Source organism: Struthio camelus, chromosome 7 (assembly GCF_040807025.1).
Source record: "Struthio camelus isolate bStrCam1 chromosome 7, bStrCam1.hap1, whole genome shotgun sequence".
Taxonomy (NCBI): Eukaryota; Metazoa; Chordata; class Aves; order Struthioniformes; family Struthionidae; genus Struthio; species Struthio camelus.
Genome location: NC_090948.1, coordinates 6,745,535 through 6,771,227, shown reverse-complemented (window position 1 = coordinate 6,771,227; position 25,693 = coordinate 6,745,535). Strand labels below are relative to the sequence as shown.

The 25,693-nt window shown below is 38.1% G+C and overlaps 1 protein-coding gene across 4 annotated transcripts in view; it reads left to right on the top strand.

Moving 5' to 3' along the window:
• Positions 1 to 263: 263 nt before the first annotated feature.
• Positions 264 to 25,693, top strand: part of PLPP4 (phospholipid phosphatase 4) — a 109,943-nt gene continuing 84,513 nt past the window's right edge. Inside the window, exons 1-6 of one of the 4 annotated variants that reach the window (XM_068951565.1) lie at positions 270 to 541; positions 9,309 to 10,077; positions 11,110 to 11,184; positions 13,363 to 13,448; positions 21,930 to 22,574; positions 23,398 to 23,513. The gene's annotated coding sequence lies outside the window, so the exon portion shown is untranslated. Of the gene's footprint in view, positions 542 to 9,308; positions 10,078 to 11,109; positions 11,185 to 13,362; positions 13,449 to 19,231; positions 19,479 to 21,929; positions 22,575 to 23,397; positions 23,514 to 25,693 lie in introns of all 4 variants that reach the window. The other 3 variants (XM_068951564.1, XM_068951563.1, XM_009689357.2) reach the window with 3 other exon arrangements.

The window sequence follows — 25,693 nt, the reverse complement described above, 5'->3', positions numbered from 1 at the left end:
CAGTGCTGGTAATCACAGTGCGTCAGAGTGGCTCTGAAAAGACTTGCCCAAAAACCAATTTTGTTTAAACTCACTTTGCACAATGTAGACCGTGATGTTACTGTGCACAGCAAAGCTGGGACTGATACTCACACAGTGGATTTGACAGCAGGATGATGCAATCTCTCTTTCCATTGCTACTGGCTAGACAGCTAAAGATGTCAGATAAGGAGAAGATTTCTGGACTTTGTCTGTTTTTCTAAATAGTTTTTTTTCTAGCCTGTAGGAGCAAGGTCCCTGGGTTAAAGTTCCACAGTGATAAGAAGCTCTTCTAGAAACACTTAGAATAAAAAGATTTTTCTCTACTGAAAATCCATATAGGTGATTAATACTTTGAGTGAGCCATCTGAGCAAGAGCTAGATCCAGTTGCAATGCAGATATAGGAAAGATCTGCGAGCAATACTTGGCATAACAGAGCAGACACCATCTGACTTCTGACCCAGTGCGCGTGCAGCCCCAAGCAGCGATGATCGACACTGGCTTTTGATCCCCTGGTGGCAGGTAAACCCCTCTATGAAAAAGGGTATTTAGAGTATATTTGCACTTGAATTTCACTTTGAACGTGACCTACTTTTGTGGAAAAGAAGCATACACAATCAATTGTAATAAATTATTTCGCTTTGTTTATAGGCTGGAGTTAGGGAAACAAACAAACAAAGAGGCAAATAAATCTGAAAAGCATTTTGAAGTTATCTCCATTTGGGAGAATTCAAAATAACCCCATTTTGTCTTTCTGGTAAATCTTTTGCAATGTTTAATCCATATTTTATTGACTTTATTACCATGTTTTCAAAATTGTCATTGAATTGTTGTTATGAAAGATCCCCTGATTTTCAGTAAATAAAATATTTCTAATGAAAAATTGTTTTATTAGCATTTCAATATTAATGAAAATTTTAATCTTTTCATAAAAAGTCTCTATTTTGCTAGTATGAAAGGGCAAATCTTTCTTTCTGCTTTATTTGCTTTTTCAACTACATGCTTTAGTGATTCTAATATGACATTCCTGATTGATTAGAAAACATTGGTGAAGCTGACAATATAATCCTCCTTCTTGTCTTAAAGAAGCTCTATGTACATCCAGGTATAGAACATCTCCTTAGAGCAGTTAATAAATTTTTCCACCTAAATAAATTATTTTTGGAAACTATTCACATATAAGGGAATGAAATATTTATGAATAAGTTAAATAATACCCAGTATTGACCCCTGGGGAACACTGCTAGCTACAGGCCTCCAACTAGACTCTGTGCCACTGATCACAACCCTCTGAGCCCTGCCATTCAGCCAGTTCTCAATCCACCTCACTGTCCACCCATCCAGCCTGCGCTTCCTGAGCTTGCTCATCTACCCAGCCAGTTGTGCCATCATAGAAGGCTATCAGGTTGGTTAGCATGATTTCCCTTTGGTGAATCCATGCTGGCTACTTCTAATTACTTTCTTGTCCTCCACATGCTTAGAGAGGGCTGCCAGGATGGGCTGTTCCATCACCAAGCGGTGATCTTCCATCACTTTCTGCCACACTGAGACAAGCTCCTACGTTTCGTTATTCAGAAATGCCTATTCATGTCTCCAGATATCTGAAAAAGAAGGAACACTCCACTCCTGTTTATCACTTAGACATGCTGAATGAATGTGCTGCTATCCACAACACGTGCTGCTGAATTCTATTTAAAGGAGTAAAACCTTTTTTTCCCTTTATGTTGTCCCCAGCTTGGTTTTCAAAATGCCATGATTTTATTTTTGTAAATGGAAAGTTCTAGTTTCCTCTCCCTTTTCTGGTTTTATGTCTTCTCTATTTTGGGGGTTAAAAAAAAGGAGGTGGGAAGTTTTTGAAGAAGGTCCTGTCTGGTCTTTCTTGTCACCAAAATTTATACTGAAGCCTTCCTTTGAATCAGGTATCCCAAGAACTGTTTAATATCAATACAGAAACATATAATAATAATTCATAATAATGTATTAGGGATAGTGTTTCATCTTGAGACCTTAGTAGTGGAGAGGAAAAATAATCTACTATTAGTAAAATCCAGTTAAGGACAAGGTATTCGCTGTGCTGGACTATGTACTGATTGTATAGCTAATAGTATGCATAGTACAGAAACTGTAAACTACTGTGAAACTGAGTCAGATTTTGATCACAGTCTACGTAGGGCAATATGGATCTCGGCGAGGGTTGTAAATCTGAGCGATGAAGTAAATCAGTTGCCATTCACTTCAAGCTGCCATGGTCAGAGTTTTCTGTAGAGTGAATAGTCCAAATCATACTAAACGGTCATTGCTATCTATATATAACAAAGGCAAATAGTATTTTCAGAAGCTCTCAGTCTACAGAATAGATAAAACGGAGCAAGTGGGCAAAATGGCTATCTGGAAGAGTACAGTGGAGAAGCCAAGCTAATGATAAAACAGAACTGAGCAGAAAGGATTGACTTCACCTTGCCACCTGTGTAACCATGAAGGTCTCTCTGACTTAATATCCTCTTAGTTCACTAATGTCATCTGTGTTTTGTTGCAAAACAGTATTTCCACCTCAGTGAATAGACTTAACCTAACTGTAACACTACCATTTTAAATCCCTTATTTTCAGTCACTTGGTGCTTCCTAAAAGACGTAGGTCTTTTACTTTTTTTTTTTTTACTTTTTTTTACTTTTACTTCTACTTTTATGAAAGCTGACTAGGTTCTTAGGATATGTAGGCTGGAAGTGCATAAGAGAAACATAAAAGCCAGTAATCTGAATGGGGAACTGCCAGTATCTAGCTGGTGTAGTCAATAACTCAGGGAACATCATTGCCATTTAACATCTGCATAAGTCTCCCATATTTAGAATTCAGACTGTAAACACTTCAGTCCTTTTTTTCTGCGTAGTTTAATCAGGATGTAGTGTAAAGTTGTATCAGGCCCTTTGTCTTTGCTCATGCTGCATATTAGTTAAAACATCTCTTTGAAGTGTGAGAAATTTTCCTCTGAAGCTAAGGTTTAAACTGCATTCCCTGCCATCCAGCAAAGTGCTTTCAGAGGGCTATAGGTAATCTTTGCAGAGGGCTTAATCTGCCAGAGTTGCACAGTTTTGTATAATTAATTAAGTGCTCCCTGAATTGGAATGAAATAAAGATATCCACGACTGAATTTACAGCCTACAGGTTGGAGTGCTCTGAGTGCATGGCAGAGACGAGTCTCAGATACATCTCAAAGATGTAGTGAATAATAGATCAGATACACTATGGAATGATTTCCAAGGAAAAGACTGGGAGATACCTAAATCACTCTTTCACTCACAATTTCTTGAGGTCAGAGAGTTGGGATCAGATCAGGTAAAGGAATAAAAATGAGTCAAACTATGCTACTCATTTACTGTTGCAGCAATAGCAAAGATAAAATCTCTGAAAATTCTATCAGACGCTATCTCAGTGCTGTACTGTGCGTTCATTGAACACTGCCAGCCATTAACACTCAGGCTAGCTCATGGAGCTGCATTTTGTACAAAGCCCGGTGTCAGTAGACTAAGGAGGTACTACCTTTCTATAATCTGATGAATTAACCTTCAGGCAAAATATAATAAAGTTCTCGATCCAGTTCCTCATGGTAGGAGATTTGCCATTACGGGAAGTGTCACAAAGGGAGATAAATAAATGGCAATCCTGATCAGTGCTCAGGAGAAATCTGAAGGCTGAAGACCTGTTGCCTTCTCCCTTTCTTTTGGGGTCACATCAGATTGTATAGGTCTGGAGAGTGAAGACCATTCATTTGAGGGCGGAAAATCTTGTAGTGATACAATCTGTCTCATGGCTAAATGGAGACTTGAGGGATGGCGTTTTCATGCAGTTCTGAGGACTCTCATGGCATTGACCAAGATTACTAGCCATCAGTCCAGGAGAAGGAAGTTCAAGAGGTCAGGTGTTCTCTCTTTTAAGGATTATTTTCTCATTCCTTTTCTACAGTTAAAGAGTTCATCTGGATAGCCATGAACTTGCATTCTCATTGGTGTCTCCCTGTGTAGCCACGTAGTTTTTAGGAATGTCCTCCTTGATGCACTTTCCTAACTAAATTGCATTTGATCATTAAGGGGGCACCCTTTTCTAAGGGTCATGTTCAAAGGGAAGATACAGAAAAGAAAGGGACAGAAAGGATTGATAGTTTGGTAGACTGCAGATACGTGTAAAAATAATCAGTTGCTTCAAAGGGCATATTAGCTGTTCCAGATATTAGCAAATTTATACTTTGGCTCTGCCTATGCAATCAAGGCCGAAGTGTCTTTATGATGGCTGCAATGGATTAGCATTGTTATTATAACTGATGGAATCTGGATGGGTTTATTATCCCCTAGCAGTAATATTGCAAAGTTCAAAGAAAGTAAATACAGTGCTGAGTGCACGACTGGATTCATTTCCTCACACCTTTTTCTACTTAAAATTACCAGACACACATTGCAGTAGTCTCCAAGTTGGGCTAGTTTATCTGTTTCAGCAGTATTCCAAAAATGTCAGATAATGAGACACTGATCAGAGTCAAAACAGCCCCAGAACTGAAGGCATCTAAAAGCTATTTCAGAAAGCAGAGTTAGAAACATAATTACAAGAGACTAATGAAGGGCATCTCCTCAATTTCCCTATAGCCCCTGCTAAGAAATTAAATCAAGCTTGTAACAGATAAGCATGACTGAACTGCTGGAAATGAGGGAAAGGAAAGATTAAAGTGTGATCTTCTAAACAATAAATACATAATGAACTGGAAATAAAAAAATAAAGTAAATGCCATTACAATGACAAGAAAAGAGAAAACTAATGGATTATGGAAGGCTCAACAGTTTGAACTGGGACTAGAAAGAGTCAGTCATGAGTTTATTCCGGAGGAATAAGTGTAAAACTTTGGAAATTGTGTGGAAGTAAATTTCCTTGATATTTCAAAAATAGTAGTGTTGAAGCCACCATCTGCCTGAGAAGAAAGGTAAGATGTCTCTACAGATAGCTAGGGAACCTGACACAGCACCCATCCACATCAGAAGAAATCATTCCACTGGTGTCATTATGTTCTGCCTGAGTCTGTAGCAGAACAGGTCCTCCCCTGACCTTGGGAAGCATGCACACCAGAAGACGGACATAAAATACACGTGTGATGAATTTGTCTTTGAAATCTTGCCTCAGATTTCTGCAAGCCTCAGCAGAAAATTTCTCTAAGGCCAAATGTAGCTGGTGGAATAGCAATAATATGCTTTGCACAGGTGGGAGAGCAGTGGTGATTCAAAATGCAAAACACCACCAACCGTCATGTCCCAGAATGATCCTGCTTGTGTGGGAATTGAAAAAGAGGCTAGGAAATGGAAGAGTAACACATAAGAAGAAACCCATCAAAGCCCATCAAAGAAGAAAAGATATATGTTTTAATCAAGAAAGGACTAGAATCTGATTTTTAGAGAGTGAATCACTGAGATGACCTCAATTAATTATTTCAGTTTACCACAGGTGCTTGGGATGATATCAGAGCACTTACCACCAGGGTGCAAACAGCTTCTGTAATTAGGTTACCTCGACTACCATGATGATTAAAAAGCGCAGAACACAGGCCAAGGGATGGAGCTGAAGGTTTTACAAGTGTTCAGCTACTAGCCTGCAAATCTTTCCTGTATATGGTGTGGTGGGGCTTTACATATTACCTGTAAGTTCTCCTACAGAACTAATTTTACTCCACAACAAAATATTCGTATTGGGTTGATCAGTCTCACTGAACTTAATTCTTATTTTTTCTATTTGGTCATTCAAAAAACAGTTCCAAATTTTGAAAAGCAGGTTCATTTTCCAAAAAAAAGCTGAATGTCTTAGACAAGCGGTTTATATCCTTTGTGCTATTTGTTCCTTGTTTTTAATGGATAATTGATCACCTATATCACATCATTTCTTTTTAATATCTAACTGGTGGACTGAAACCTTTTAAGTTATAAACAAGATAATAGAAAACAATAAATAGTTAATTCTTCTGTCTGCTTCTAAAACTTAAATTGGCATGAAAATGTAGGTGTTCATATCAATCTTTATTTGCTAGCTGCTGTCCATAAAAAATACAAAGACGTACGTAGATGTTTGAACAGAGTAGGGTTTTGGAATATAAATCTTTGTGAATGCTTTTTTTTGGCATCACTCCAGGTCCTCAAACCTTACTTGCCTGCAGTCTCAATCTCTCTCCCTCTCTCTTTGTTTTATCTTTTTTTGCTCTATCAGCTCACTTTCCGAGTATAGTGATTGTCAGCGTTCAAGTTACCTTTATTTCTGGAATAAAAGAGAAATCAGCTATCAGTTTGTGGAACTTTTCCAGATGTGCCCAGACAGACCTGTTTAAAAGATTAGGAACGTTTGGTAAATAACATCCTGTTGCAGTAATTAATGCTACAGACACTTACCACTCAAAATTATAATGAAGAAATGTCCTAGTTGTAACAGGATATCTTTTTTAATAAATTGGGTCCCTATTTATCTCATGGGCTGCTGGAACTCTCCAGACTTCAAATATTAAATCCATTTTCCTGTTACATTCTTTGCTTAACTTAGTAGGCCTAGAATGAATGCATTTTTTTTTCTTGTGCTACGTTTAAAACCTTCTTATAATGGGATTACTACAGCTAACTTTCTTTTCTTCCCTCTTGTGGACAAATAATTTTTTCTTTCTGAAACCTTAAAGTGTTCTCTCTCTAGCTACCATCCAACTCCTATTTTGGAATATATTCTCTTCAATAACAAGCTTGTTGATATTAACACCCCAGCATTTATCACAAGTGACAACAGAGAAGCTCTTAATCAAAGACACTTGGGTATCTATCTGAAGGTTACCTACTGCATTATAATAGATGACTCTATAGATGCCGTAACTGACCTATTTTACTGATTTCACATTGCAATAAGCCTGCCTACCTTATAAAGCTATTAATAATTTAACCTGCACCATTACTATTAATATGACTCTGAGAGATGTGTCAGCTAGGGAAAAATGATACATTTATGAACTTTCTTAAACAATAAAATTGATGAAATCTTGACCCAGCTTTTCCTGTGAAGCTAATTCCAGAGTAATTTCTTTTCCCTGATTAAGTCTGCTGTCTGAAAGTAGTGTTCAGCAAATCTACACGAGCAAAGCGCAATCAGCTGCGTTTGCAGGTGGTGCCCAAGTTCTCTGTAGAACCCAATGGAACTTGCTTTGAATGAGCTAAATGGTGCAGGGGTTTGTGTATACTTACAGAAAAACAAGGAATCAGTCTAATCCTCTAGGAGTTCTCCGCATTGCATCACTGTTTATGGAAGGCTGCATTCCGTGGAACGTGAGAAGAAAACGCTGATCACTAAAATTACTATCGTACTGATTTGAGTGGTTCAACTAGGGAAGACAGAGTGCTGCTCTTGTTTCCAGGATCAAAAGAGAAAGTTTAGTCAATTCTACTGTGAAAAGCAATGAAACTGGGCATCAGCTTTGAGTCGCTCTGTAGCTAAGGTTTATTCAATGCTCCTTAGCTAAGTCATTAAGATTTTATACACTAAAACTAAATACCTTAGAGTCTGCCTAGGAAGAAGGGCTGGCAAAAGAAATGATTGCAGCAATCTATGCCACTGAAAATGGCATTCCTGTAATTGGAAATACCACTTCTGGAATGATTTCCAAACCTCATTCCAAAGGATAGGCAAATCATTTTGGACGAGAAGGAAAGGCACAGGCAAGGATATGGAAATCATTGAATGAATACTGGGCAGTAGAAGAAGATTATCCAGACACACTTTGAAAAGTAGGGGAATCTTCTATGATAGTAGTTCCTATGATATTGTTCTGCACGATGTATCCACCTTGCATTCTGCCAGTTCCTGGCTGACAGTATAGCCTTTCAGGAAGAACAGTCGTCAGCCAGTTTTAAGGTGAATTTTTAAACTTTTAAAAATTTATTTTAATTACCAAAAAGAATCAGACAGGTTCCTGACCAGACCTAGCACTGGAAAATGCCTATGATTTAAAGCTACTTTTGCATCTTCCTAGCCTGTCTGAAAATAAGTCATAAACCATGACGGTAAGGGACAGCAACTTGACATCTACTAATGAACTTCTGTTTTCCTGACGTAAATCTCAAAAAGCCATTGAGAAAGTAATAGTTCTCAAGCTGATAGCATTTATGAATGTAGTGACTCCTTGACTGCACAGCCTGTGCTTTACCTCATTTATAATGACCTTGGTGGACTGCATGTTGAGAAGCAGTAATGTATATTTCAAGATGCCTCCTACTAGCAAGTCTAGTTATTGCAGGGCAGAAACATCAAAAGTCAGAAGCCTTCAACATTTTTACATTGTTTTTAGGAGGCACATTTGCTTCTAGATTCCTTTTCTCAGGACAGGAGGCACATTTGCTTCTAGATTCCTTTTCTCAGGACAGTGTGTTTCCCTAGGAAAGCATACTCTGCCTTCTTTCATCAAAGATTGATCCATGTACCCCAGAATATGTACCAGGAGATGGAAGCTGAGACCCATATACTGCCATGACATTTCAATCACAGGCTTTTTACAGCCCAAGAACAGATAGCATTTATGAGCCCACTCTAGTCAATATTCAGATCTTTGCCAAGGTAAGCAAGTAATATGAGATATTTCTGTCACAGATTTTTGCAGTGGCCTTGATTTGAATTCAAGCCAGAACTCAGGATGACACCTCCTGCATTTACAAACTATTCCTCTGTTTCTTCTTGTTAGCCTAAAAAAGTGCTGCAGGATGGAAACTGACACCTGCAATAGCATTCACTCCATATGCCTAATTTTTACACTAGAGATTTATATGTGAGGTTAACAACACAGTTATCCTGTTGAAGGGTATTGCTGGGTTTCTTAATTAAAACTGATGAGCTTAGATGGGCAAGTAAAGGTCATTCTTTGAGGCTTTAGTTCTTTTGTTGAGGAAAACTTTAACATACAAATAGGTGAGAGACATGACACTTTGTATTTAGCAAGAGACCCCTTTCATGAAAATGCACATCCGACTGGCTGTGTAAGTATTAATTCACAAAATGCATTTGCTTTACATAGCTGCGGACAGCCTCTGTGGCTGAACTGACAAGTTAGTCTGAAAGACAGAAGTACAAAACAAAAAGCCTGTAAAGTTTATTCCAAGGCATTGAAGTGCATTAAGATATATATTTAAATACAGATTTCTACTGAGTTGCAAAGCATAAGGATCAAGTTGAAGATACTGGGACAGATGAAGACAGAATGGTTGTCAGTATTTTCACATCTTAAAATTCACATTGTAGGTTGGGATCCTCCAGAAGGGACTTTGGCAAAACAAAGCAGCATGCAAGAAATTAGGTTGGAGACATCAAGACAACATCTGAATGAATAAACAATGATGACTAGACTGTTTCTGAAGAAAAGCAGAGACTACATGCCAAATCAGTGTATGGTCTCTGAAATGAGAAAGTACAAGAACTAGCAAGGGAATACATCAAGAGCTATTGCCAGATTAATGGAAACTCAAATAGGAAGAAGTCATGGATGAATAAGCAAGGAATCAAGACAGAAGTCTGATTTTGAATAATTGATTTGTTCTGTGAGAGGCTAAGTCAAAATTTTCCTAGTAAATCAAGTACTGATCCAGAGTGGAATTCAAAGAGGGAAAGGAACTAAGAAGGATGTACTGAAGAATTGAAAGAATTGCCAGGGAAATCTAAGGAAATAACAGAACTAATGAGTAGAACTCGCTCTGCTTTCAGTTACAGGTGCGCAATTCCTAGCAAACCTGTAGTTCTTGGGGACGTAAGGCTGAGATTGCCAGAGCATGGCAATACACAACTTGTGCTGGTAAAAGATCAGCACGAGGAAATTTTGGGCCTCAAAAAACATCATCTGAGGCACAACCTCTTCCACTGCTTCCCATGAAGAAGGACAAGAATTTGTATCTAACCTCTACTAGCACCAGGCTAAAAAGCTCATGCTCCTAACAGGATGTTGGATATTCCCTGCCTCTTCATTCCTACCTGCTTTGGTTATTTGTGTATGTGTACCAGAAACTGCATACAACAGGTTTGACTTCAGTGGTTAGAGAATCTCTTCACCCTGCTTAGACCCCAAAAAGTTCCACATTCCTGCCACTTCTCAAAGCTATCTGCAACTTAGAAACAGATGCTATAAAACATCTATCGTGATCCCAGGAGATCTATATCTAGTGTCCTAGTGCATGTTACAAGAAAATCTTAACAGAGCTAGATCATTGATTTCCACAGAAAGCATCAGAAGGTTTAGAGGAATTTTTCAAAATGGGAACAGATAAATGTCAGGATAATTACCATAGATCACACATTTCAAGGACTTGGCTAAACTTTAAACATAATGTTAGGGTAATTTGTCTGCCATTGTCAAAACCTTACAATGAATTCCCATATGAAGACACCAAAAGCGTCTTCATTCACCTTTTTAATAATCTTGTGTATTGATGCTATACTGTAGCAATCCAGAAAGGCTGTAGTCAGATTTGCTGCAGTCTGTTTTTGATTTAGTTTCCGTAATGATAAACTTATCTTTTCTTGTTTTGGGTCTCATTTCATGTCTTTTATAGTCTGATATCTGACCACTTGACAAGGATTACGAGAGATTGCAAGAGATTACAAGAGACTAAATCTATAATCTGAATCTGTGTTAATTTGTGCATATAATAATATTGCTTTGAACCTGTAATAATCTGAATAAAATTCCGGTTATTATAAATGAATTAAATTATATATGGTTCTGCTCTTGCGTATTATGCTAGATCAATATACAGAATACAACCTACTCTTCTGGAATTTAACCAGTGAACTTTGGCTGGTGGATTCCTTTTCCATTTCAGAATTACTAAAAAGAACCTTTTACATCTCAAAGTCAAAGGCTGTACACACATTTTAGCTTTATTCATCCACAATAGTTGCGTTAATTACAGAGGTAACTTTGTAGATTTGAAAAGCATTGAATTTCAGTAACTCAAAAATTAATTTCATTTTTTGGGACCTAAGCACAGTAATGCCATTATTGAGGGCTAGCTTGGTCAAATAAGTTTATTTACTTTCATTTGAACAACAGAGTGGACCAGTCTGGAACACCATGGCGTTGAATTTGTTCATTTGTTCATGACAGATGATTCATGACAGAAAGCAGGTAAGTTAATAAATTTATCATTTTATAATGAAGAGATACTTAAGAAAATCCAGAAAACAACATCAAAGTTAGCCAAGCAAGGGATAAAGCATTTTGTGCTTATATTAACTACATTACAAAGAAAAGTTAATTTTAAAAAATTTTTGGTGGAGGGAAACTGATAGTTCAAAGCGGTTTTCAGAGTAGAGAAATGCTGACCATGCTGTGGCAGATTGCTGTATTTTTCTTCTATCCATAGCAAAGGACAGGCTGGGAGGCAGCTTCAAAATTTATTTTGACTTTTGACTATGCTTCAACAAATGATATTGGTCACTGTATATATTTATTTTGATCATCTAAAAAGGAATCTACACAGTTGTGCAAACAAGACCACCCAGTACGTCCATTAAACATTATCCATTTTCATAACATTTTCCTACAGTATTCAAACTACATAAAAAGTCAAATGCTTCCTGAATTGGAATTTGCAGCTGTGTGTTTTATGGTTGGTTCCAAAATGAAGTAAATTACAAGGCAGGCTATCTTACCATCACTTTAATGAAAGCTGTAATGACTGACTCTCCATGTTAAAATCTCTTGTTTTTTAAAAATTATTCAAATGAAATTTTCTGGGGATATCAAATTGCTATGTATAATGCAAAATAATTCAAAGCTTTACAGAGTAAAGGAGTTTCGGAGACTATTAGGGTGCAGTTTCATAGTCGGCTTCACCATTTTAAGGGGCTATCTAATTTCTTCCCTTCCTCCAGCTGTGACCTCCCTCCTGCTTCTCTGAGCAAACATTAGTATTCATGCAGTTCCACAATGAACCTTCAGACTGAAAATGTCTCTCCAAAAATTAAATTTCAGTAGTGAAATGACTGGACATGTAGTTATACGGAACTAAGATTAAGAGGAAGGATGGGGTGGTCCCTGCTGGTAACAGTGCAGTCTTAGATTGGCTTGTCTTCTGAGACAATTTTGGGACAATTTTGGAACAGGCTTTCTATGCTAGTTGCTTTAGAGAGGTGGACTTGTGATTCACAGGTCTGTGGTGGCCACATCATGTGGTCGTCTTTGGACCTGAGTGTGAGGGAGAAATTTAGAAGGATTTCTAGACTTTTTGGAAGGCAGGAACTTGAAAATCTTGGTATTTCTTAGGGCTTCCAGACTAATTCTGTGCATCAAGTGCCATTCAAATCTGGATTCTGGAGACTTCTCGACTATCAGTCATGGAACAGGAAAATTTCAGCTGGAAATCCTATATGAATCTTCACTTTTAAAATATAGTACATGAAAAGCCTCTATTAACTCTGATTTTTGAAAATGTCTTCCTTTGAAAAAAAATGTTTAGGTTTCTATTTTCTGATGAAAAACATAACTAATCTCTTCCTATTTCAGATTATTACACTCTAGAAACATGGGTTGCAGCTGCCTCCAGCTTGTTATGTGTTAAGCTGTGGAATCTGAGGACTTCCACAGTCCAGGATAAACAACTTCTTCTATCTCAGCCCTTTTTGTAAAAAAGCTATTGTTTTAGGAGATGTTGTTCATGGAATAATTTGTGCAGTCGGTTAATTAAAATTCCAGGCAACTGCATTTTCACATATAATGTAGGACGTATTCTTGAAAATAGAGGTTATAATGTCATTTGAAGATCAGAGTCTGATACTAATGTGTATTCATATATGACAACTTCCCTGCTCTGCCGTATCAACACATATGGTACTTAACAATGTATTTTTATACCTGTTGATGAAATACCTACATAATTTAATCCCTTTCAAAAATTTATTTTTTTGGTATCTCTGCCAAAAGCATAAGCCTAGAGTCATGGTAATTTTTCTAAGAGGGTTATTTCTCCACGAAAAGCCATGAAGACTGCCTTGGGAAACTGTCACATAGTCTTGCTTCCAGAGCTGTATATGACAAAGCAAAAAGCTTTAATGTCACTATTAACAACTGTGCTATCACTCAGCCTTACCACCTCCTGACATCCTGTGACTCCCTCTTTCTAAATTCCTTTTATCTTCTCACTGTCCTCAGGTGTCTATCACTACAATAGCATTACTGCACTCCAAAAAAAGAATGTAGACTGACTGTCGTGTTTCTTTGACTAATCTTTCATTTGTTTTTACCTTTCAAATTTAAATCATCCAAATGTAATGTTTTTCAAATCTCCTGTGTCTAAAACTTTAGGGATGTTCAAAACCCATGTGCGGACCATCAGGAAAAATAATGATGCCTGCTAGAGTGGATTCTGTCAAGATGAAGCATCAACAAAAGTGAGTCAACATTTAGATTTGCCAAAATAATATTTAGTTGATTGTAATGTAGATTATATGAATATAATTTCACATGCAAAGAGCAATGCGTCAAGTTACAAAAGAGTCTGAAAAATAATGAGACCTGGCCTCAACACGTATCCTTCAGTCTGCGGATATTAATATTTATCTTCAATAATTCATGGCCCATGTGCATTTTTGCAGGATCCCAATATTTTCTGACGCTGTCTCTCTCCCTGATGGGGCAGGGGTGAACAGAACAGAAACTCACGTGTGGAGGACCGCTGATTTTCGTAACCTGGTAGACACGAGCTATTGCTGCAGAAGAGAATCTGTGAGGAGCTAGCGCTTCAGGAAGAACCCATTCTGAGCACAACATTTAGACAGCTCAGTATGTAATTCTGGTAATACTGTAGGGTTTTTTAATGCTAGTTTCCACAATGATTTATCAGAGCTAAAAGATTATACATAGTTAGGGGTAGAGTACAACTATTTTTCTTCAGAGTTACATCCTTAATAATGTTTTTGCACGATACGTTCTTGTCTTTTGCAAGCCAAGCTGTTTTGGCGCTGGAAATGCATTTTGCCAGGGCGCAATGAGGGCCTAGCAAGGGAGCCGGGCAGGTCGGGGGGCAGCCCCAGACCAGCAGGGCATTAGGCAGGCAGTCAGCCTGCGGGTCGGGGTCTGGGTGGGGATCAGCGGGCCCACGGCCAGGCACAGGCTGCAGGGCAGCTGAGCAGCTGTACCTTGGGCTGGACCAAAGCCCAAACCTCAGCCCAAAGCAGCTCCGAGCGGCAGGGGCTGGTGCAGCGCTGCTGTCCCGGAGCTCTCCCCCACGGCCAACAGCGGGAAGGGGCAGCCCTCAGCTGTGCTGTCCTAAAACTGACCCTGAGCCAAGCCCCCAGGAAGGGGGAGGACGTGCTCAGAGCCCCAACACAGGTCACCAGAAAATTTTCTCTTTTATTCATAGCCAGTTGGTGAGCGTTATGGTTCAGGAATTAATATTCCAGGATCAAGGTTACTTTCCTTTCTCTTGTCCTCCTCCAAAGTCCCTCCTCACGCCCCCTGGACCATACTGGACTACTCCACAGTAGTGCAGACTCTACATGCCTGTGCTGTGAATACAAAAGAATCCAAGCTGCTACGTTAAAAAATCATATTATTTTTAAGCCAGTGGCATTGTTTTGAGAGGCTGTGGGACAGTGTAGTAACTTTTAGTATTACTCTTGTGAAAAATAGATATGACTAATTTTACCTTTTCATCTTTGCATTGTCAGTTGCTGCACTGGCTCATTTTACCCATTTACTTTGGTGCTGTCAGGACTAAGGGAAAATTTCTATTTCAGAAAAGCAGAATTGAAGGGAATTAGGTAATCTCTAGCCATTGCCAGGTTGGAAGGAAGGGCTTTTCAAGGCACATGAATAGAATTACCTCAGATGCACTGGTGGAAGACCAGTGACCAGATATTAATTTTTAGCCTTTGTCAGCCAAGGAAAACAGAACCTCAAAAGCAGCATGATTGCAACTCAAAACGAAGGAATAATATGTCAGGAAACTAGGTTACAAACTTCTTGGACATGCAGAGGGGGAGTTGAAATCCTTGGAGAAGAGGACAAGGAGGGAGGCAGTGTTAGAAAGAGAGATAGGTTTTTACCTTTTATTTTTCCTTCTAATTTAAGGATCCTAAAATAACATATTCCAAATGAGTAATAACTGCCTGGAAAAGTCTGCCTAGCGTCATTGCATGTTTGTGCTGCATTGATTTCAAAAGAGAGAGCTTCTAAATAGAAGTTTATGTTCTTTTGAAGCAATCTGGAGGTCCTGGTGAGAAGCAGGGCTGTGGTTTTAGCAGTCAGTTATGAGAAACAGTGATTGCCTAAGGTCTAAAACTGCAATGGTGCCCTTACCAGAGGAGTGATTAGCTGATGCCAAAAAACACATGCTTTAAAAAAGAATTTTAGCCCTTTTTTAAAATCCTGTCTCCTTTTACTGTACAAAGGTGTTCTTAGATTAGGTAGCGTCCAGCTTTTGAAAAGAGATTCTCAAATCATTTAAGTGACTTACCTACATCTCTATTCTTTAGCTTACCACTGACCTTTAACTTGTGAACTAACCTACTTGTACACTAGCTAATAATGCCTGACATCTGTCATGCATTATGAATTTAAATAACTGTTAAAATCTGTGCTACAGCGGAGGTCTGTAGGCTTGACTGCATACTCTCTTAAAAGGTTGTAAGTAAGTCAGCTTGAAATACATCTTCCAAATGCAATGTGACTCTGAGTGCCAAATTCAGGGAATTGAGTAGCTTATGTCTTGTATCAGAAAGAGGTGATTAGAGTTTCATGATCTTATGGTTTGGATGACTTACATTTCACTGAATAAACCTAACGCATATTTTTAAATGTATTTCGTAATAGGAATATTTTTAAGCATTACTAACAAATGTTGTCAAACTAGCTTAAGGAAAGCATAGGAGAAATTACAACAAAATGACAAAATTAGAAATGACCAGAATATTTACTCAGCCCTTGAATCTTCATGAGCACTTAAGTGTTAAAGCATTCTAATTATCTTCTCTTGATTTGCCTTTATTTTATGTTCCTAAATAGAGTTATACTCATCCATATCATAGAGCTGGGCACTTCATAAAGCAATTTAAACCATCACAAAATATATACTAAAAAGAGACAGAATGACTTCCCCTCTGAAAATTGCTGCTCTCTCTTCACTGACTATACACTTGTAAATGGCCGGTTTACATTACACAACAACTTCTGAGATGACAAACTGAGGTGATATGAACACCACCGTGAATGTCATCGAAGTCTTCCAAAGTTTGGGATATGGATTTCATTTTCTACAAGACATAAATAATCCTTTAGATTAATGACTCAGATTTCTGGGTGAACATTCTGGGCTAGTTTTTTTCTGTAGGTGTCCAAATTCTCTGAAAGTCAACAGGATTTAGATGAAGAATGCTTTTCAGTTCTGCATCTTTGTACGTGAAATCAGTATAATCAGTCCTTCTTCCCATTTTTTTTCTGACCTTCCAAAGCACATGTAAACTTCCTGGACCAGGATTGTTCCTTATTATTGCTATGAACTGCACATAAAATAGCAACACTCTAATTCAATTTCTTTCTCTAGGAACTTTTTGTAATACAATTGATAAATAGTGCTAGCAATAAAATGTATTATGTATTTTCATGTTATATTTATTAGCTTAAATAAACTGCTGTATAATCTCCAATCTGCCACAGGGCAGACATGCAAAAACATGGATGAAGATTTAAGACCTATTTTAATGTGAACTTGCATAGCATAGAATGTAATACGTATGTATAAAGATTATTCTATACAGTGGAAAAATATGCTACAGAAGAATTTTGGCTCCATAGAATGTCCTGTGCAATTGATCTTGTAAAATGGTATAAAAAGCCCATCATTTTCTGCTATATGTCATCTGACTTTGCAATGCAGATCATTAAAATGTGTGTGGGTTAGAGTAGGAGGGAACAAAAAAGTAGAAATATTTTAGTAGCTGTGAAAGCATTTTAGGTAGGCTGCTTTATTTACTGCTGTATTTGCTAGTGTATTTTCAAATGTAGCAAAGGTTAAGAATACTAGGGAGAAAATGCCTAAATAACCTCTCCCCTCCCTTCTTATTGAGTTCCAGGAACATGAAAAGAAAGAACTCTTCAGTGTATTTTTCTTTTTTTACTTCTTATTATTTGAAAAATCAAAGGCTTTTTTTTAAATCATAGCACCGTCTTAAGAACTCATTCATGGACCCAGATCTGAGGGGTCTCAGCAAGGAGTCAAGTTATGAATATATGCAAGAAGCTGTATTGTAAAAACGCTAACAGCCCTGAGCCAAGATGCACAGGACAAATATTGAAACTGTGCTTATTAGAATCTGTAACTTCTAACAGGGCATGGAAAAGGCATTTCCTAAGCTTACCCACTCTTGCAGCCACACTAGATATAAAGCAGCAGAGTAATGAGACTTGTTTGTGCTACTTTCTGTAGCCGTGACAGACAATGTTTTTATACCTCGCTGTTAATTAATCATAAGGCACCAGGGGCAGAGCTCATATAAAAAGAAGTAATAAGGATGTATTTTGGCTCTGTGGATTATATCCACATAGCTTAAAAATGCAAGGTGTTGTTTGTACCTTCCATACGTAGCTTCATGACACAATAGATGATGCTATTTCCTATTGGCGTTAGAACTCATTAGAGCAGCGTTTTCTCCTGTCTTCTCTCAGGGATTTGGACGTTGAAACATAGGGCTTTAGTTAAAGCTCTCAAGAAGATTCCCTCTTGTCTCCTTAGCTGCTTTTCATCTGTCACTTTCATCTCTCCATAGACCAAAGGGATTTTCGCTTTTGCGAAAGAGAGAACCCTGTTAGTTATTGTGTATTTCATTCTGATAGAGTGCCTGTGCATCATAGAAAAAAGATTCTTAGTACTTTCTGGATTACTAGATGACCAAAAGTCTCAGCCTTATCCTGTTGCAGCCCACTTCCATGTGATGTTTATCATCTCTTTGAGATCTCACATACTTCAGACAGCTCCTGGCCAGCCTGTGTCAGGATGTGGTCAATAAGAGATCACAAAAGTTGACAGGAGATAAGGTACTGAAATCCAGTACTGCTTATTTATTCAGGTTTTTCATGCTAGAGATTTGTACTGTCTTCTCTTCCTAGTTCAGTGTCAGTTTTGGCCAATGTTTTCAGTTGCATACAGCAAATTTGCTTTCCTTCCAGACTCAAGACCTGATGATTTGTAGCTATTGCACTGGTTCTACATTAATATGCTGTAGGATCTTCCAGACTGGCTTCCCTTAAGTCAATGGATTACTGCCAGCACATGTATTGCAAATTGATGCACCATATGGAAGTTGATTCACCATTTCAGCCAGTAGCATTTTGTTTGTATGCCTGGGTTTCCTTTGCTTTTCTTAGATTGTATAGTTCCTGCTCATCTGCAGTTAAATTTGAAGTGGGATAGACACTTGTTTGTCAACAGGAGCTCTAAATGAACTTTTCAACTTTTTCCTCTGTTGTTACTAAACTTTTTGGTGCAATTACAATGCTACAGAGTGATCAAGATGTTTGCATAATATTAGATGGAAAATGGGAATGAATCTATATATAGCACTGGAACCTATTTCCCATTTCCTAGCTCAATTTTTGGCTCTTCTTCACTAATAGAGATATTCTCCTCTCAAAAGCGAACCACTCTGAAAACAGAGCACTAGAAGCACAAATGTGAAAATGGAGAAAGTTTTCCTTTTTATAGTCTTCAGACAGTCCCTCCAGCTGCCTCAGACATCTATTTTTGGTATTCACACTCTCTCATGTGGTCAATAGATAAATGCAGGAGGTGGAAAGGGATGCAGGGACCTATAACATAAATGAAAAATAGCTGTTAGCCTGGTGACTAGACTAACAGCGCGGTTGGACTGTCAGGGACCCCCCCCCCCCCCCTCATACTTTGCGTGGCTTTTGTGAAAGGATGGATGGTTTCAGCCTGTGACGAAACAAAAGGGTCTGAAACGCGTCCAGGTCAGCTCCAGTGAATAACCTGCTAGGCACTCCAGTAGACTAATGAATCATTTCTCAGGTTTGGGAACCTGAAAGCCCAGATCAATACACAAACATTTACTGGACTCAGGATCGCAGTTGCTGTCTGAGGAAGTGTCTTCATTAGCGTATTATAATCAGTAGTGTGCTTTTGGAGTGAATCTCCTGATCATTCCTATTTACCACACAGGACATGTTGATGTCACAGTGCGTCTGAGAGCACAGAAAATGAGTTTTATTTGGATGAAACTAAACTGGAAGAGCCATCTAATCTGGAACTAAACTGGAAACTCATCTAACGCGCTCCAACCCGTAGCAGGCATTCAGTTCAGCGGACCAGACTGGAGCTAGTCTGGAGCAACTCCCCAAATACACACAGTACAGACACCAAGTGCTCAGCACCAACTGTTTTATTCAACAACTCTGTGTCCTAGCAGGTGTGCCTACATATATACGTATGTAACATACACTAGTAAAGATTACTCTAATGTCCTGTTTTCAGGATTTTCCCCTAGGTGTTCATCATGAAAAAACCCTCCAATAGAACCGCTAAAAATAAACGTAGATGTTACAATAAGATTTTGTTCTGAGACCCCCTGCTGGGATCCCCTTTGTTTATCACACCACTGGCTTTTCTTTTTCAGAGGCTTTAGTGATATAATTAGAGCTGAAAGCACAGTACCTAATCCCTAAGATTTTCCAATTCTGCCCAAGCTTGAAATGAATACTTTGAAATTTTCTGAACTTCTCCTTTTTTTGCTCAGGAAATGTTATAGGAAATATAAAATCATCGCAGCATCTCATTAAGTTCCCACTCTGCCTCTTATTTTCAAAGAGATCCTTACATTTGGCTGCACAGTCTTGCTGAGGTAAAATGAGGGTTGTGCAGCTCCACCTCTCTGTGGGGCGTTATTCGCTTTATTTGATGATAGCCTTCAGTGTTTCTACCACTACCCCTTGACTTAAAACAAATTTGTTGCAGGGGTAGCCTCCTATCTACTTTGCTATTGGCAGGCAAAGTTGACTTGCTCCAGAAGCAAAGGCAGGGGGATGTTGAAAAGGGAAAGGAAAGCTGAATGTTTGACTAGAATGTCCCTTTCATGGGATGTGAGGTCACCTGCTGTGCAAGCAGCAAAGCTATCCCTATTCTCTGCATATAGGCCGAGACGTGCCAACTTGGGAAGAAGCTGGCTGTTCATAGAGAAGTCACTGTTTTAGTACAGCTGATCAGACACCCTCTGTTTCTTTGGAAAATAATTTCTTTTTTCCTGAAAAGCAAAATGTTTCCGCTGTTTGGCCTTGGAGGAAAAATGCAAATAGAAATGAGATCCCTTCAGTGAATAAACTGATTTAATTTAAAAGCTGCATTCTCCAGTTTTGACAGAGACTTTTCAACCTGCTCGTTTCAACTACCTTTCTGAAACATGCAGGAATTGATAAACAAAACATTAATGTTTATGCAGTGACTTTCTGAAAATCTATAAAGGACAACGAATTTCCCAATTTCTCTGCATTTTACATAGGGAGTGCTTTACGTTTTTACATATGTTAGATGTACCCTATGATATGTTAATCATAACGTTAACTTGCAAAAAACTCTCAGATCACTTAGCATATGTAAACACTTTGGAAATAAGGCGATATTTTTCTTTGTGTTGCACAGTTCAAACTTCTAGCTGGAGAGGGCCACCAGAACTCATCAGCACCACCGTGCACCATCAGCACCACTAAAGGCAATTGATTTGCCAGAAGACAGATGCACAGGGGAGAGAACACAGATCTTTGGGGGAGAACAAAGAGCTTAGGCTTTTAATTGTACGTCAATAACAACACTACAAGTCATCACTGCTCATTTTAGGCAAAACCTTGGTCCCTGTTGATGTCAATAGAAAATGTGTACTTTTGAGAGTAGCTATTACAGTGTCTACTATGGCAGACACTGTAATGTCCAAAGTGATTTTGCTTCAGATTCACACAAGAAATATATTTAAAATTGTGTAATAAAGAATAATAAATGAAATAACAGATAACTTTCCTATAAGGTAAGGCAAGGTTTAATTCATTCAGCAATCTGAGCTTTTAGTTTAATGATAAATATATATGCAAAGTACTATATATGATAGTATTCCCTCAGGATTTTGTCAGCTTTGAACTATCTCCACAAGTGCTTTGATTTACTGAGACGGCAGATATTTGGTGAGAAACTCTTTTTAATCACAGTTTTACAGTCTCTGTAATTCTTCAACTGGTCCAGCCTTCACATCTACCTTAATGGAGTTTCTGACTATAAAAAAAAAAAAAAAAGGAAGAAGCTTTGCGAGACGTGCAATGAGGGTGCCTTTTTGGGGCTGCTCAGAATAAACTTTGAGAACCACAAATTAAACCGGCAGCTTGATGGATGAGAAAACAGCCTGTGACACACATAAGCAGTTGGGCACAGATTAAGAACTGTACATGCAAAGCTATCGTCCTGCAAGTACGGGTCATCAAAGTATAAATAACAGACCTAACCCTTGGCTTCTCTGAATCAGCAAGTTCACTGAAGTCAGTGGAGTTACACTGACGGACCCTTAGTCTTTTTTTTTCCCCCCCTCTCTCATTACTGCAATTTTACAAACAGTTTTTACTATTGATTTTTCCCTGCTCTCTTGGTAGAGAATTTTGAAACGCCTTGAAAGTCTCACAAAAGCCTTGAATGACCTGTTTCTGTGATTGTGTGACTGCACTCCAAGAAGGGCTACAGCGATTCCTCTCTCTTGACGGAAGTCCCTTTCCGATGTGACGCTGGAGGGAAAGTTCTGTCCAAAAGGAATGCAGGAAATAAATATTAATATGTGCATAAGTTTCAAGCTTGATGCCAATGAATCAAACTGTTCCAATCCCTACAGATTTTTGGGGAAGAGGGAAGACTCACAAAGCTCCAGCCTCACTTCTCTACCCTCTTGGCAATAGTTTAGCATCTCTCTGACTCTGTGGAGACCTTGAAAGACATGGAAAACTTAAAAGAAGCTGTGGCTCCATGCCACGATTAGAAAACATGGATTTTTCCCTAGCAAAACTCGTGCTGTGCACCTTGCTCCATCATCTGTCTGAGGCAAAGATGTGTGCCTGTCTTGTGACCTACTGCTGGAGGACAAAGGCAAGAGGCAGCTCCCCCACTGATACCTTTTGCACTGAAGCCAGTGAACTGTTACTTTCTTTCAAAAACCCTGCTGCGTGTGACTTTTTGAAAGCGCATTGGATATAAACCAAAACTGGGCTAATTTGGAGTACCATTGCTACAGTGTCTATCTAGACACTGCTGATGGAATAGCACAGTTGTCCGATTTTCAAAGATTAAGTGCTCCAGCACTTTCCCCTCAAATAATTCCCGATAGACCAAACTTACAAATTCCTCTTTCCGCCAGGTCTATAAGCTCATACAGCTGCAGAAAACAATTGTGCCCTCATTCACTGAGAGCAAAATCGTGAGCCAATATCCAGTGCTGCTTACCTACGAATCTTAACAAGATAGCTTGATTTTCAAATCTAAAGTGAGTGTTTGGTACTTGCAGATAAAAAACTACACCTTTTACAGGTAAAAAAATGATTGTTCTACAGTATTTGACACACCTTCCTATTACTGTTTTCCTAGCTTACAGTAAACTGAGATTACGCTTTGACTAGCAACCTAGCTGTAGAAATTTAAGTATTAAACCTGACAAACACAGAATCTTAATGCCTTTCTGAAAGGGTCACTAATCAGATTATCACAATGTTTAAATTACACATCATAAAAACACAACAATGAATAAATAAGTGGGAACATTGCCAGCACTTCAGAGACCACTGAAGATTCACTGGTAAACTGCAGCTGATGTCTTTTCATTAAAAATAAATATCTATACCTCTATACTACAACCACTTACAAATACCATGAAATATTAACCTCATGGTAGATCCAGATGCTTCCTTTAAAAGTAAGTAAATAATGAACTGAAATACTGTTTCCTGGGCTAGGATCTGAAGTATCTAGTACCCAAAGGATTGATGTGAATTTTCAGCCCCAATCCACGGACTCAGAAAGCACAAAACAAATCGTGACCTGATTCCCTTGATCAGAAGTTGTTTCCTCCACTATGCTGCCGAGCTCTTGGTTTGTTACCGTAGGTTTAAAGAGCCCCCTTTTCACTGCCTCTGGCAGGAGTTAGACTTAGATTTTCAACTGGTGCTTACAGTGGCAGAGAGTCACAAAAGAGGACAAGTCAAAGATACTATGGAAATAATGAGAAATTACGGTTATTTTTGGATTAATTTGATGTTAGAATGATTTGATACCTTTGTAGCACTGTAAATCTAAACTTCTCTCAATTCCAGTTCTTGTGCATAAAAGAATTGCTCCTATTTACAGAAGAACACTATGTTAACAACAGTATTAAAACATCAGCTGGTAATTTATCCACTTCCTCCATCAAGACATATACTGCAGTCCAGTAAGTATGTTTTGATTCTCTGTAGCAATAAAACAGGGCTGGGAAGAAGAATAATTCATTGAAGTAGGAGGAGAAACTAAAAGGATTGGGTAAGAGGAAGAAAAGATAAAAATCAGAAGAGATAAGAAAAAAGAGAATCAGGAAATCACAAAAGACAAAGAAGTAAGGGTGACTGAACTTGTCACTTAACTCCAAGAATTCCTTTATTAAATTTATTCCATCCAGACATTGGAAATTTGGACAAAATGCCCGTATCCAAAAAAAATTAGGTCCAAATTTCAGGACTGTTGGGCAAAATGGGGATCCGCAGTTTTGCAAACACCTAAAAAACTTCAATTTGCATTATTATTATTACAGTTAGCCTTTTATGTTGACAGATAAATAAATAATGAATATTTCAGGTCCAGTTTTTAGAAAATACGAAGTACGTTACCAGCAGAACACAAGGCAAGACAATATGAGTTCTAATGAGTACTAACTAAGAAAACACCAAGACTGGAAGACAAAATGTGAAGACTGAGGATCTTAAGAAATGGCTCTTTTAAGTTTTTAAAACTCTTTTAGGAACTGTAATAATTACAAAGTAGTCTGATGTGTTTATATATTCTTTTTTGCTATATACAACACAACTCTGGCATAACTGATTACATACCACATTCATACATTATCTTTAACACTGGGAAGAACCACAGAGAGATTCTAGCGATACCTTTATAAATAGACACTTGAAGATAGTATTTTTTATTTGCAAGCTTTCTGTAAAAGTAGCATTTCTCTCTCCTTTTTTTGAATACTACTGTTTTAAATAAAAATTTCAGTGGAAAAGGTGAAAAAAAATCCATCTCAGAATAGTCACTAAAGGCAATCTAACGGAGGAAAAATAGAGCTTTATTGCTGATGCAGGAATTATCCAGTGTGTTTAATTAAATGCATTTCCAAAGAATATCCTTGAGTATTTTAGAGACTGTATATCTTTGCACCTTTACAGTGCCAGCCCAGTGAAAGAACCTCTAACTCAGCTCTGATAAGTACCTACTGCTTTCTTGTACCCCAGTTCCAATGAAGTTCAGTTAAATATTCCCACTAGAACAAATTAAGGCATGAAACTTGTCAAGCCTTCCACTAAAAGCCTTGGGTAGTTTAACAGAAAGTCTCTTTTATTTCTGTGCTGAATCGCTATCAAAGATACTGTTCTATTTTGTTCACAAGGACTAAACATTCAGAGTAATATTCTTTCCTAAAAGTCAGCAATAAGTAGCTAATGATTGTTACTCCTGTGGTACAACACTAATTATGATGAATGCACAGAATTAATTTTAATGACTACGGAATTCTGTAGGAATCCTCCAATTTCATTTAATTTTAATTGATATCCTTTTCCAAACCATATAATTTGTGATTGAATCCACAAGAGGATCCTTTTGTATGTACTTGTGTAGCAGAAAGAGATCTTTTTGCCAATAGTAGTTTTACAGTATAATATTTTCACATAGCAGTACCGGAATAGCATAACTTTAAAGAGCTTTCTCTCTACTAAGAAACAGCATACAATCTTAATCTCTAAAACTAGTTGATTAAAATCTGTCTGCAGTTGTAGAAAGGAAAACATGTATGAACTGATATTGCTCTGGCTTGCTCATTAATTCTGGTATTTATAAATCAGTACACAAAATTTCAAAATATTTTTAAAAAGCCAAATAAATATTTAATACTTGCCTTGGGCTTTCCCAGAAAAAAAACTGTCCTGCAACAGAATTGCTTATTTCTGCTTCTAAGAGGAGACACAGTTGTTTCATAAAATGAAGCCTCAATATTGATTATGTGGCCAGCACCCATGTTGCTGTAGACTGGGATGGCACCAAGCTCAGTGGTGCCATTTAAATTTAAATCACCTGACTATCATTTTTACTTCATCATTATCCGCAGCAGGTAATACCTCCTACTTCTGCATGGCAATCAATCTCTACCTTACTTATAGAGGTGCATTTAGATTTGCCTAATCACGTAGTTGCTGACACCCAAAACTATAGAATTATTATATAAATGGCGTGTACTTCCCCTGCTAGGGAACAGTAGTGGCTGCTGATCAAATCTGTTAATAATTCTAACTTGCAATTCAGTCTGCTTAATGTTGTAAGCTGGGTTCAGCCACTGCTTTTGATTACGAAGAAGCTTTCACT